This window comes from Chiloscyllium punctatum, chromosome 10 (genome assembly GCF_047496795.1).
Source record: "Chiloscyllium punctatum isolate Juve2018m chromosome 10, sChiPun1.3, whole genome shotgun sequence".
Classification (NCBI taxonomy): Eukaryota; Metazoa; Chordata; class Chondrichthyes; order Orectolobiformes; family Hemiscylliidae; genus Chiloscyllium; species Chiloscyllium punctatum.
The window spans coordinates 22,819,846-22,834,480 of NC_092748.1; the positions used below are offsets into that span (position 1 = coordinate 22,819,846).

Below are 14,635 nucleotides of genomic sequence, written 5' to 3' on the forward strand. Positions count from 1 at the left end.
CAGGAGAGTCAAAAGCCAAAGCACGACGTCATACCAAAGGTTTTGGAAATGTTAAACTGTCACTGCCCAAAAAACAGCTGTGCTTACTGCAACAGTTCAGGCTCTCCAAACAGATGCTGCTGGGTAACATGATGAAAGGATATTGAAAACAGGTGAATTGATCCAAAATACAAGTCAGCAGGATTTAGGATCACACAATCCCTACCATGTGAAATCAAGCCATTCAGCCCATAGGGTGCACACCAACTCACCTCCCTCCCTGCATTCCCCAGAGCTAATTCACCCAGCCTGTACATCCCTGAACACTATGGACGATTTAGCACAGCCAATCCACTTAACCTGCACAGTTTTCTGACTTTGGTAAGAAACACAAGCAGACATGGAGAGTGTGTGCAAACTCCACACTGATAGCCAAGGCTGGAATTGAACCCAGGTCCCTGGTGCTATGAGGCAGCAGTGCTAATCACTGAGCTGTGTGGAGCAGGATATCAATACTCTTACTCAGAGATAGGGAGAGGTTATGATAGTTCCCCAATACTTGATTGTACACTGACAGGCCTACATCCATCAATACTTCACCCCAGCATGATCCAGAGATAGACTGTACCTCAGTGTTATACACTGACAGACCTGTCCCCCTCAGTGTTACAGAAACAGACCGGCCTCTACCAGTACTGCAGTGTTGTGCAGTAACAAACCTATACCCACCAGTACCGTATACCAGTAATACCAGAACTGTACACACGAATTGTACAGTCACAGACCTGTTACCATTAGTACTGTATCCCAGTGCTATGGAGACACCTGTCCCCAACAGTATACTGTACCCCAGCGTTACAAAGTGACAGATCGATCCCATGAATACAATGCACCAGTATTAGACAGTGACAGATCTCTCACCAGCACTGTACTGTCCCCACCAGTACTGTACCCAATGTTATACAACTGTATCCGAGTGTTATAGAGACTGACCAGTCCCCACTAGTACTGTACCACTGTGTAATACAGTCAGAGGTTTGTTCAAACTAACACTGTACCCAGGGTTTTAGTGACAGATCATTTACCCATCGATATGGCGCAACCATGGATATACACTGGCAGACATGTCTAAATCTACTATATTCCAGTAATAGTTACAGACCTGTCTCCACCAGAGCAGCATCTCAGTTTTAGACAATGACAGACCTGTCTCCACCAGAACTGTACCCCAGTGTAATACATTGATAGAGCCGTCTCCACCAGCACTGTACTCCAATGTTATTGGATGAGAGATCTGTCCCCACAGATGAGGACAGTGACAGAGATGTCCCCACCACTCTACCCCGATGTTCGACAGTGACACACCTGTCCTCACCAGTACTTGAGCCAAGTGCTTCAGTGAGAGACCTGTCCGCACAAGTGCGATATCGCTATGGTCAGATAGTGTCAGATCTGTCCTCACTGGTACTCTAATTCATTCTTATACTGTAACAGAAATGTCCCCATTAGTACTGCAGCCCAGTATCATACAGTGACAGACCTGTCTCCACCTATGAGGCAGATCCGTTTCTACCAGTACTGTACCCCAGTTTTATAGTGACAGACCTGTCCCGACCAGTAGTGGACCCGTGTCATACACTGACAGACCTGTCTCCATTAGAACTATATCCAAGAGTTAAACAGTGACAAATCAGTCCACACCAGTACTGTACACCAATGTTCCAAAGTGACAAACCAGCCCCAGTACTGTACTGTAGCCCAGTATTATACAGGGACAGCCCAATCCATGCCAGTACTGTATGCCAGTGTTACACAATGACAGACCTTTCCCCAAGAGTACTGTACCCCCAGTGCTGTACAGTGTCAGACCTGCCCCCATCAGTACTGTAGCCCAGACCTGTCCTCACAGATGCTTTACTCCATGGTTAGACAATGTCAGACCTGTTCTCATTAGTACTACAGCCCAATGTTATACACTGATAGACCTGTCTCTACCAGCAGTGTGCCCCAGTGTTATACACTATCAAAATGGTCTCCATCTGTACTGTACTCCTGCGTCATACACTGATAGACATGAGCCCGTTAGGACTGTATCCAAGTGTTATGCAGTGATATCCAATTCCCCATCAGTATTATACCCCAATGTTATGGAGTGACAGATCCATCCCACCAGTAATGTACCCGAGTGTTATGTAGTCACAGACCAGTCACCAAAGGTCCTGGATAGCGCAGTGCTATACAGTGACAGACTTGTCCATATCAGTACTGCATCTCTATGTCATACACTGACAGGCCTGTCCACACCAATACAATACCCCAGTGTCCCAAAGTGACAAACCTGACCCCAACAGTACTGTACCCCGGTATTATACAGTATCAAACCTGTCCCCACCTGCACTACACCCAGCATTATATCATGACTGACATGCCTCAGTAGTGCCCAATCCCAATGCTGGTGTCTTGACAGACTTGCCTCACGAATACAGTACACATGTTATGTAGTGACAGAACTCTACCCCAGTGATATATAAGGAAATGTCTGTCCCCACAATTGCTGTATTCCAGCGTTACTCAGGAACAGACCTGACCCCATCCCAATGTACTACATTGCTAGACAATGACACAAGTCTCGCCACCAGCACTGTAGTCCAGAATCACACACTGATAGACCTGTCCCATCAGGTCTATACCCCAGCGTTATTCAGTGAAAGCCGAGTCCCCATTACTACTGTACCGAACTGTTACACGGTGACAAGCACAGTGCACACCAATACTGCACCCCATTGCTTCCACGGACAGACCTATCCCCATCACCACGGTACTCCGGTGCTAATAAGTCTCAGAGTTGTCGCTACCAGTGTTATATAGTGTAAGATGTGTACTCACCAGTGATGCAGCGATGCAGCCCAGTGCTAAACACTGAGAGATGCACCTCAGCAGTGCTCTATCCCAGACCATTGACAGACCAACCCCTCCATTTCAGTACCGGGGTTATACAATCACAGACCAACCCCTCCATTTCAGTACCGGGGTTATACAATCACAGACCAACCCCTCCATTTCAGTACCGGGGTTATACAATCACAGACCAACCCCTCCATTTCAGTACCGGGGTTATACAATCACAGACCAACCCCTCCATTTCACTACCGGGGTTATACAATCACAGACCAACCCCTCCATTTCAGTACCGGGGTTATACAATCACAGACCAACCCCTCCATTTCAGTACCGGGGTTATACAGTCACAGACCAACCCCTCCATTTCAGTACCGGGGTTATACAGTCACAGACCAACCCCTCCATTTCAGTACCGGGGTTATACAATCACAGACCAACCCCTCCATTTCAGTACCGGGGTTATACAATCACAGACCAACCCCTCCATTTCAGTACCGGGGTTATACAATCACAGACCAACCCCTCCATTTCAGTACCGGGGTTATACAATCACAGACCAACCCCTCCATTTCAGTACCGGGGTTATACAATCACAGACCAACCCCTCCATTTCAGTACCGGGGTTATACAATCACAGACCAACCCCTCCATTTCAGTACCGGGGTGATACAATCACAGACCAACCCCTCCATTTCAGTACCGGGGTTATACAATCACAGACCAACCCCTCCATTTCAGTACCGGGGTTATACAATCACAGACCAACCCCTCCATTTCAGTACCGGGGTTATACACTCACAGACCAACCCCTCCATTTCAGTACCGGGGTTATACAATCACAGACCAACCCCTCCATTTCAGTACCGGGGTTATACAATCACAGACCAACCCCTCCATTTCAGTACCGGGGTTATACAGTCACAGACCAACCCCTCCATTTCAGTACCGGGGTTATACAATCACAGACCAACCCCTCCATTTCAGTACCGGGGTTATACAATCACAGACCAACCCCTCCATTTCAGTACCGGGGTTATACACTCACAGACCTACCCCATCAATTCAGTACCAGGATTATACACTCACAGACCTACCCCATCAATTCAGTACCAGGATTATACAGTCACAGACCGACCCCACCAATTCAGTACCGGGATATACAGTCACAGACCTACCCCACCAATTCAGTACCAGGATTATACAGTCACAGACCTGCCCCACCAATTCAGTACCAGGATTATACAGTCACAGACCTACCCCACCAATTCAGTACCAGGATTATACAGTCACAGACCTACCCCACCAATTGAGTACAGGGATTATACAGTCACAGACCTGCCCCACCAATTCAGTACAGGGATTATACAGTCACAGACCTACCCCACCAATTCAGTACCAGGATTATACACTCACAGACCTTCCCCACCAATTCAGTACAGGGATTATACAGTCACAGACCTACCCCACCAATTCAGTACCGGGATTATACACTCACAGACCTTCCCCACCAATTCAGTACCAGGATTATACACTCACAGACCTTCCCCACCAATTCAGTACAGGGATTATACAGTCACAGACCTACCCCACCAATTCAGTACCAGGATTATACAGTCACAGACCTTCCCGACCAATTCAGTACAGGGATTATACAGTCACAGACCTACCCCACCAATTCAGTACCAGGATTATACAGTCACAGACCTTCCCCACCAATTCAGTACCGGGATTATACAGTCACAGACCTACCCCACCAATTCAGTACCGGAATTACACAGTCACAGACCTTCCCTACCAATTCAGTACAGGGATTATACAGTCACAGACGTTCCCCACCAATTCAGTAACAGGATTATACAGTCACAGACCTTCCCCACCAATTCAGTACCGGGATTATACAGTCACAGACCTGCCCCACCAATTCAGTACCAGGATTATACACTCACAGACCTTCCCCACCAATTCAGCACCGGGATTATACAGTCACAGACCTTCCCCACCAATTCAGTACCGGAATTACACAGTCACAGACCTTCCCCATCAATTCAGTACCGGGATTATACAGTCACAGACCTACCCCACCAATTCAGTACCGGGATTATACAGTCACAGACCTACACCACCAATTCAGTACCAGGATTATACACTCACAGACCTGCCCCACCAATTCAGTACAGGGATTATACACTCACAGACCTTCCCCACCAATTCAGTACCAGGATTATACAGTCACAGACTTGCCCCACCAATTCAGTACCGGGATTATACAGTCACAGACCTGCCCCACCAATTCAGTACCAGGATTATACACTCACAGACCTACCCCACCAATTCAGTACCGGAATTACACAGTCACAGACCTTCCCCACCAATTCAGTACCAGGATTATACAGTCACAGACCTTCCCCACCAATTCAGTACCGGGATTATACAGTCACAGACCTACCCCACCAATTCAGTACCGGGATTATACAGTCACAGACCTGCCCCACCAGTTCAGTACCAGGATTATACAGTCACAGACCTACCCCACCAATTCAGTACAGGGATTATACAGTCACAGACCTGCCCCACCAATTCAGTACAGGGATTATACACTCACAGACCTACCCCACCAATTCAGTACAGGGATTATACACTCACAGACCTTCCCCACCAATTCAGTACAGGGATTATACAGTCACAGACCTACCCCACCAATTCAGTACCGGGATTATACACTCACAGACCTACCCCATCAATTCAGTACCGGGATTATACAGTCACAGACCTACCCCACCAATTCAGTACCGGAATTACACAGTCACAGACCTTCCCCACCAATTCAGTACCAGGATTATACAGTCACAGACCTACCCCACCAATTCAGTACCTGGGTTATACAGTCACAGACCTACCCCACCAATTCAGTACCGGGATTATACAGTCACAGACCTTCCCCACCAATTCAGTACCGGGATTATACAGTCACAGACCTGCCCCACCAATTCAGTACCAGGATTATACACTCACAGACCTTCCCCACCAATTCAGTACCGGAATTACACAGTCACAGACCTTCCCCACCAATTCAGTACCAGGATTATACAGTCACAGACCTTCCCCACCAATTCAGTACCGGGATTATACAGTCACAGACCTACCCCACCAATTCAGTACCGGGATTATACAGTCACAGACCTGCCCCACCAATTCAGTACCAGGATTATACAGTCACAGACCTACCCCACCAATTCAGGACCAGGATTATACAGTCACAGACCTTCCCCACCAATTCAGTACCAGGATTATACAGTCACAGACCTACCCCACCAATTCAGTACCGGAATTACACAGTCACAGACCTTCCCTACCAATTCAGTACCGGAATTACACAGTCACAGACCTTCCCCACCAATTCAGTACCAGGATTATACAGTCACAGACCTTCCCCACCAATTCAGTACCAGGATTATACAGTCACAGACCTACCCCACCAAATCAGTACCGGAATTACACAGTCACAGACCTACCCCACCAATTCAGTACCGGAATTACACAGTCACAGACCTTCCCTACCAATTCAGTACCGGGATTATACAGTCACAGACCTACCCCACCAAATCAGTAGCAGGATTATACAGTCACAGACCTACCCACCAATTCAGTACCGGGATTATAGAGTCACAGACCTGCCCCACCAATTCAGTACCAGGATTATACAGTCACAGACCTACCCCACCAATTCAGTACCGGGATTATACACTCACAGACCTACCCCACCAATTCAGTACCAGGATTATACACTCACAGACCTACCCCACCAATTCAGTTCCGGGATTATACAGTCACAGACCTACCCCACCAATTCAGTACCGGGATTATACAGTCACAGACCTACCCCACCAATTCAGTACCAGGATTATACACTCACAGACCTACCCCACCAATTCAGTACCAGGATTATACAGCCACAGACCTACCCCATCAATTCAGTACCGGGATTATACAGTCACAGACCTACCCCACCAATTCAGTACCGGAATTACACAGTCACAGACCTTCCCCACCAATTCAGTACCAGGATTATACAGTCACAGACCTACCCCACCAATTCAGTACCTGGGTTATACAGTCACAGACCTACCCCACCAATTCAGTACCGGGATTGTACAGTCACAGACCTTCCCCACCAATTCAGTACCGGGATTATACAGTCACAGACCTGCCCCACCAATTCAGTACCAGGATTATACACTCACAGACCTTCCCCACCAATTCAGTACCGGAATTACACAGTCACAGACCTTCCCCACCAATTCAGTACCAGGATTATACAGTCACAGACCTTCCCCACCAATTCAGTACCGGGATTATACAGTCACAGACCTACCCCACCAATTCAGTACCGGGATTATACAGTCACAGACCTGCCCCACCAATTCAGTACCAGGATTATACAGTCACAGACCTACCCCACCAATTCAGTACAGGGATTATACAGTCACAGACCTGCCCCACCAATTCAGTACAGGGATTATACACTCACAGACCTACCCCACCAATTCAGTACCAGGATTATACAGTCACAGACCTTCCCCACCAATTCAGTACAGGGATTATACAGTCACAGACCTACCCCACCAATTCAGTACCGGGATTATACACTCACAGACCTACCCCATCAATTCAGTACCGGGATTATACAGTCACAGACCTACCCCACCAATTCAGTACCGGAATTACACAGTCACAGACCTTCCCTACCAATTCAGTACCAGGATTATACAGTCACAGACGTACCCCACCAATTCAGTACCGGAATTACACAGTCACAGACCTTCCCTACCAATTCAGTACCGGGATTATACAGTCACAGACCTACCCCACCAAATCAGTACCGGGATTATACAGTCACAGACCTACCCACCAATTCAGTACCGGGATTATAGAGTCACAGACCTGCCCCACCAATTCAGTACCAGGATTATACAGTCACAGACCTACCCCACCAATTCAGTACCGGGATTATACACTCACAGACCTACCCCACCAATTCAGTACCAGGATTATACACTCACAGACCTACCCCACCAATTCAGTTCCGGGATTATACAGTCACAGACCTACCCCACCAATTCAGTACCGGGATTATACAGTCACAGACCTACCCCACCAATTCAGTACCAGGATTATACACTCACAGACCTACCCCACCAATTCAGTACCAGGATTATACAGCCACAGACCTACCCCACCAATTCAGAACCGGGATTATACAGTCACAGACCTACCCCACCAATTCAGTACCGGGATTATACAGTCACAGACCTACCCCACCAATTCAGTACCAGGATTATACAGTCACAGACCTACCCCACCAATTCAGTACCGGGATTATACACTCACAGACCTACGCCACCAATTCAGTACCAGGATTATACACTCACAGACCTGCCCCACCAATTCAGTACCGGGATTATACAGTCACAGACCTTCCCCACCAATTCAGTACAGGGATTATACACTCACAGACCTACCCCATCAATTCAGTACCGGGATTATACAGTCACAGACCTTCCCCACCAATTCAATACCGGGATTATACAGTCACAGACCTTCCCCACCAATTCAGTACCAGGATTATAAAGTCACAGACCTTCCCCACCAATTCAGTACCAGGATTATACACTCACAGACCTACCCCACCAATTCAGTACCAGGATTATACAGTCACAGACCTACCCCACCAATTCAGTACCAGGATTATACACTCACAGACCTACCCCACCAATTCAGTACCGGGATTATACAGTCACAGACCTACCCCACCAATTCAGTAACAGGATTATACACTCACAGACCTGCCCCACCAATTCAGTACCGGGATTATACAGTCACAGACCTTCCCCACCAATTCAGTACCGGGATTATACAGTCACAGACCTACCCCACCAATTCAGTACCAGGATTATACAGTCACAGATCTTCCCCACCAATTCAGTACCGGGATTATACAGTCACAGACCTTCCCCACCAATTCAGTACCAGGATTATACACTCACAGAACTACCCCACCAATTCAGTACCAGGATTATACAGTCACAGACCTACCCCACCAATTCAGTACCAGGATTATACAGTCACAGACCTTCCCCACCAATTCAGTACAGGGATTATACAGTCACAGACCTACCCCACCAATTCAGTACCAGGATTATACAGTCACAGACCTTCCCCACCAATTCAGTACCAGGATTATACAGTCACAGACCTTCCCGACCAATCCAGTACCAGGATTATACAGTCACAGACCTTCCCCACCAATTCAGTACCAGGATTATACAGTCACAGACCTTCCCCACCAATTCAGTACCAGGATTATACAGTCACAGACCTACCCCACCAATTCAGTACCAGGATTATACAATCACAGACCTACCCCACCAATTCAGTACCAGGATTATACAGTCACAGACCTTCCCCACCAATTCAGTACCGGGATTATACAGTCACAGACCTGCCCCACCAAATCAGTACGGGAATTACACAGTCACAGACCTTCCCCACCAATTCAGTACCGGGATTATACAATCACAGACCTACCCCACCAATTCAGTACCAGGATTATACAGTCACAGACCTTCCCCACCAATTCAGTACCGGGATTATACAGTCACAGACCTTCCCCACCAATTCAGTACCAGGATTATACAATCACAGACCTACCCCACCAATTCAGTACCGGGATTATACAATCACAGACCTACCCCACCAATTCAGTACCAGGATTATACACTCACAGACCTTCCCCACCAATTCAGTACCAGGATTATACACTCACAGACATACCCCACCAATTCAGTACCAGGATTATACACTCACAGACCTTCCCCACCAATTCAGTACCAGGATTATACACTCACAGACCTTCCCCACCAATTCAGTACCAGGATTATACACTCACAGACCTTCCCCACCAATTCAGTACCAGGATTATACACTCACAGACCTACCCCACCAATTCAGTACCAGGATGATACAGTCACAGACCTTCCCCACCAATTCAGTACCGGGATTATACAGTCACAGACCTTCCCCACCAATTCAGTACCGGGATTATACAGTCACAGACCTGCCCCACCAATTCAGTACCAGGATTATACACTCACAGACCTACCCCACCAATTCAGTACCAGGATTATACACTCACAGACCTACCCCACCAATTCAGTACCAGGATTATACACTCACAGACCTTCCCCACCAATTCAGTACCGGGATTATACAGTCACAGACCTGACCCACCAATTCAGTACCAGGATTATACAGTCACAGACCTGCCCCACCAATTCAGTACCAGGATTATACACTCACAGACCTACCCCACCAATTCAGTACCGGGATTATACAGTCACAGACCTGCCCCACCAATTCAGTACCAGGATTATACACTCACAGACCTACCCCACCAATTCAGTACCGGGATTATACACTCACAGACCTACCCCACCAATTCAGTACCGGGATTATACAGTCACAGACCTTCCCCACCAATTCAGTACAGGGATTATACAGTCACAGACCTTCCCAACCAATTCAGTACCAGGATTATACAGTCACAGACCTGCCCCACCAATTCAGTACCAGGATTATACACTCACAGACCTACCCCACCAATTCAGTACCTGGATTATACAGTCACAGACCTTCCCCACCAATTCAGTACCAGGATTATACAGTCACAGACCTTCCCCACCAATTCAGTACGAGGATTATACAGTCACAGACCTACCCCACCAATTCAGTACCGGGATTATACACTCACAGACCTTCCCCACCAATTCAGTACGAGGATTATACAGTCACAGACCTACCCCACCAATTCAGTACCGGGATTATACACTCACAGACCTTCCCCACCAATTCAGTACCAGGATTATACAGTCACAGACCTACCCCACCAATTCAGTACCGGGATTATACACTCACAGACCTACCCCACCAATTCAGTACAGGGATTATACAGTCACAGACCTTCCCCACCAATTCAGTACCAGGATTATACAGTCACAGACCTACCCCACCAATTCAGTACCAGGATTATACACTCACAGACCTACCCCACCAATTCAGTACCAGGATTATACAGTCACAGACCTACCCCACCAATTCAGTACCGGGATTATACACTCACAGACCTTCCCCACCAATTCAGTACCAGGATTATACAGTCACAGACCTTCCCCACCAATTCAGTACCAGGATTATATAGTCACAGACCTACCCCACCAATTCAGTACCGGGATTATAGAGTCACAGACCTACCCCACCAATTCAGTACCGGGATTATACAGTCACAGACCTTCCCCACCAATTCAGTACCAGGATTATATAGTCACAGACCTACCCCACCAATTCAGTACCAGGATTATATCGTCACAGACCTACCCCACCAATTCAGTACCGGGATTATACAGTCACAGACCTACCCCACCAATTCAGTACCAGGATTATACACTCACAGACCTTCCCCACCAATTCAGTACCAGGATTATAGAGTCACAGACCTACCCCACCAATTCAGTACCAGGATTATACAGTCACAGACCTTCCCCACCAATTCAGTACCAGGATTATAGAGTCACAGACCTACCCCACCAATTCAGTACCAGGATTATACAGTCACAGACCTTCCCCACCAATTCAGTACCAGGATTATACAGTCACAGACCTTCCCCACCAATTCAGTACCAGGATTATACAGTCACAGACCTTCCCCACCAATTCAGTACAGGGATTATACAGTCACAGACCTTCCCCACCAATTCAGTACCAGGATTATAGAGTCACAGACCTACCCCACCAATTCAGTACCAGGATTATACAGTCACAGACCTTCCCCACCAATTCAGTACCGGGATTATACACTCACAGACCTACCCCACCAATTCAGTACCAGGATTATACAGTCACAGACCTTCCCCACCAATTCAGTACCAGGATTATACAGTCACAGACCTTCCCCACCAATTCAGTACAGGGATTATACAGTCACAGACCTTCCCCACCAATTCAGTACCAGGATTATACACTCACAGACCTTCCCCACCAATTCAGTACCGGGATTATACAGTCACAGACCTTCCCCACCAATTCAGTACCGGGATTATAGAGTCACAGACCTACCCCACCAATTCAGTACAGGGATTATACAGTCACAGACCTTCCCCACCAATTCAGTACCGGGATTATACACTCACAGACCTTCCCCACCAATTCAGTACCGGGATTATACAGTCACAGACCTTCCCCACCAATTCAGTACCAGGATTATAGAGTCACAGACCTACCCCACCAATTCAGTACCGGGATTATACAGTCACAGACCTTCCCGACCAATTCAGTACCGGGATTATACAGTCACAGACCTACCCCACCAATTCAGTACCAGGATTATAGAGTCACAGACCTACCCCACCAATTCAGTACCAGGATTATACAGTCACAGACCTTCCCCACCAATTCAGTACCGGGATTATACAGTCATAGACCTACCCCAACAATTAAGTACAGGGATTATAGAGTCACAGACCTACCCCACCAATTCAGTACCAGGATTATACAGTCACAGACCTTCCCCACCAATTCAGTACCGGGATTATACACTCACAGACCTTCCCCACCAATTCAGTACCAGGATTATAGTCACAGACCTGCCCCATCCCCCCCCCTCTCTCTGGATGAATATATCCCAGGCCCAGGCTGCCCTCCTCCTGCAGCCGCCCAGACCCAGACCCTTTACCGGCTCTGGGTGACCCTGGAAGGTCGGGGATGGAGGGTCCTGGCCCGGGCTGACTACTGTCGCCCTCGGTCTCTCACCTCAGCTCATTCCGGTGACACCCGCCTCGGGAGAGGCCGGATCTGGTCTGGCGGACATCCCCTCCCGAGCGCTGGGGAAAGGCTAGAACCGAGTCCTCCAAACCGCGGGGAGGCGCTGCCGTGCGTGTACTGAGTCCTCCAGACCGCGGCGAGGCGCTGCCGTGCGTGTACTGAGTCCTCCAGACCGCGGTGAGGCGCTGCCGTGCGTGTACTGAGTCCTCCAGACCGCGGGGAGGCGCTGCGTGCGTGTACTGAGTCCTCCAGACCGCGGCGAGGCGCTGCCGTGCGTGTACTGAGTCCTCCAGACCGCGGCGAGGCGCTGCCGTGGCTGAACTGAGTCCTCCAGACCGTGACGAGGCGCTGCCGGGGGTGTGGCCAGAACGAGTCCTCCAACTCGCGCGGTGTCGCTGTCAGGAGTAGGGGTGCATCCTGCAGACCACGTGAACGCGTGTCTGTGCGTTGAATGAGGCCTCCACACCATGGAGCGGCGCTGAGGTTGGAGGAGTAAGTCCTCCAAGAGCGCGTGTGGGCGCTGCTGTGTGGGCTATGTCCTCTGGTCAGTGAGAAGGCGGGGCTGTGTGTGTAGTGAAATCCTCCATATGACGGGGACATCTCATGGAAGAGGGAGTCGACCAGATCGGTGGGATCGTGTTCTGACAGCACACTCTTCAACTCTGGTCTCCAGCCCTCACTGTCTCCCAGATCGCTGGGAGGCCCTGCTTTGCGCGGAGTGGGTCTTCCAGAGCGCGGTGCCGCGCTGCTGTGTGTGGGGTCAGTCCTCCAGACCGCGCGGTGGCGCTGTAGGGAGGACCAACGAGTCCTTCAGGTGGCGTGGCAGTTGTGCTGGAATATGGGGCTAGCCCTCCAGACCACGGGAGGGCGCCTCTGTGCAGAGATTGCCCTCTTCCCCCATCATTGCCTTCAAGATCCTTTGGGAGTCCTGCTGTACGTGGAGTGTATCTTCCAGACCGCGGGGCGTCGCTGTTGTATAAAAGTCGAACAATTTCAGCAATTTTCAAGATTGATATTTGGGAAATAGTGAATTTGCTGATTTCAAGTTGTGGAGTATGTTTTCTTTTTGCTGCACAGTTATATTTCCTCCAGTTAATGATGCGTTTGGGTCATATTGTTGGAAGCCAAGTTTCTTTATAGATAACTCTGTAAGAGTCTGCTTTAGTATTACACACTGAGGCCAGGATATTTATTATTTCAATGTTAGCCTTAAACTGTTTGTTGTAACAAGTTATTATGGACATTGCTACAATGCCAATAGCCCACTCCAAAAGCTAGTACTTCCAAATAAACCTGTTGGACTATAACCTGGTAGAATCTTAGAATCCCTACAAGCTGGAGACAGGCCATTTGGCCCAACCAGTTCATGTCGACCCTCCGAAGAGTAACCCACCCATATCCCTACCCCTTCGCTACATTTCTCCTGACTAATACAGCTATCCTAGGCATCCCTAAACACTCTGGGCAGTTTAGCATGGCCAGTTCACCTGACCTGCACATCTATGGACTGTGGGAGGAAACCCACACAGAAACCGGGAGAATGTGCAAACTCCACACAGACAGTCGCCTGAGGCTGGAATCAAACCTGAGTCCCTGGCGCTGTGAAACAGCAGTGCTAGCCACTGAGGGGATTTTTAACTTTGTCCATCCTAGTCCAACACAGTCACATCCCCGTCTTGATTTTCATGCCACAGTATTTACCATCACACAGCCCAGCTTAATCCATTCTCCTTACCCACATTTACACTGGCACACTTCTGAGAACGTGCAATCCCGGACTATTCTAGTGTTTCCATGAATTAAAAATGAATTTGGCACTGCTGCCATCAACTCAGGAGAAATGTTAGAGAAAATTTCAATTTATTTTCCCAGCTTCTTTGAA

The 14,635-nt window shown here is 48.4% G+C and overlaps 1 protein-coding gene across 2 annotated transcripts in view; it reads right to left on the bottom strand.

Moving 5' to 3' along the window:
• The window catches only part of LOC140481941 (islet cell autoantigen 1-like protein), a 108,547-nt gene extending 95,665 nt beyond the window's left edge, over positions 1-12,882 (bottom strand). The window contains exon 1 of one of the 2 annotated variants that reach the window (XM_072578678.1): positions 12,742-12,882. The gene's annotated coding sequence lies outside the window, so the exon portion shown is untranslated. Of the gene's footprint in view, positions 1-12,664; positions 12,716-12,741 lie in introns of those variants that run through there. The other variant, XM_072578679.1, reaches the window with a different exon arrangement.
• Positions 12,883-14,635: the final 1,753 nt, after the last annotated feature.